We start from the raw sequence: 1,288 nt of genomic DNA on the forward strand, positions 1-1,288 counted from the left end.
AGAGAGGGTGGGTGTCCCCACAGGGGCCCTCACATCCAGTAGGAGGCGGAGGTTTTGGCTCCCGGCCTTTCCCCCGTGCGTGGAGCTGCTCCTCGAGAGGCAGTGAGGGCTCGGGGTCTCCGAGTTTTCCCGCGCCGGAACAGGTCACGCCTCCCGCTGTAAATGGAGAAGCCTGTCATCATGCCTGCTCTCCGCCCCTCTGCGGTGAGATGGCACCACTGCCAATTTTCTCCCCTGGTGCCCACACGGGACAGAGCACCTGTTCTCCAAGGGGGTGCCAGGATCCGATTCCTGGCAGCCAGAGGATGAAAGGCCGAGTGTTTCCTTATTTACCTTGCAGAGCGAACAAAAGCCTTGTCAGGCACCAGCTCTTTAAACCCATGGAGCTTAACCTCAGGGAGGTAAACGCAATGGCTGCAGCGAACATTTGAAAGTGAAAACGTGCAGCTGTCCCCTTCTCACCTCATTGCATTGGAGCTGCATTCACTGAAACCTTCAAGAGGCCCACGGGCCACCCACGGGCCACCGTCTTAGCCTCTCCCATGCCTCGCGGAGGCAGGCGTCGGGCTTTTATGTCCCCTTTTACAGCCAAGGAAATCCAAGCTCAAGGGGGCAGAGAAATCCACGCAAAGTGACCCTGCTGATTAGTGGCAGAGCTGAACGTCAAACACAACCTTTTGTTGTCTCTCCATGGAATGCATCTGGAAGCCATTACTGAGCACTGGCTGTTCGCACTCAGGAACATGTGGAAGAGGGAAAACACGAGTCAGCCTTTCTACCCTGTCTGGAGTAGGCTCCTCCGAGCTCTCCTTCAGAGCTGCCTTACCAACTTGGCTTCCCGAAAGTGTGAAATCGGGAATCAGGGTAGTCCTGCGACACACAGCCCCCAAGGCTACAGGCAGGTCTCAGGTGACCACAGTGCCTTGCTGGCTCCTGTGGAACAGGCCTCTCCCGACTTCTCCCAAGAGGCAACAGAGCAGGGAGAAAATTCCAGGTCATAAGATTGCTCTGGGGCTTCCGAGCTCTACCACCCATTTCAATGTTGTTGATTCCCTGGGATCAGCTTTCCAGCATTGCGCTCAGAGACACTTGAGGGGTGGCAGGTTTGAAGGATGGAGGAGGTTTTAGGGGGAAGATAATTGGCCTTCGATGTTCACAGCACAGCTAAAGTATAATGATAAGGTTCGGCAATAGGCACAACATTGATTCGTTCACCCATCCTGCTGGGCCCTGAGGGGACTGTGACCAGGAGGAAGACAGGACTCGGCTCTGGAGCTCCCAGCAAAGG

This window comes from Lemur catta, chromosome 4, assembly GCF_020740605.2.
Source record: "Lemur catta isolate mLemCat1 chromosome 4, mLemCat1.pri, whole genome shotgun sequence".
Taxonomy (NCBI): Eukaryota; Metazoa; Chordata; class Mammalia; order Primates; family Lemuridae; genus Lemur; species Lemur catta.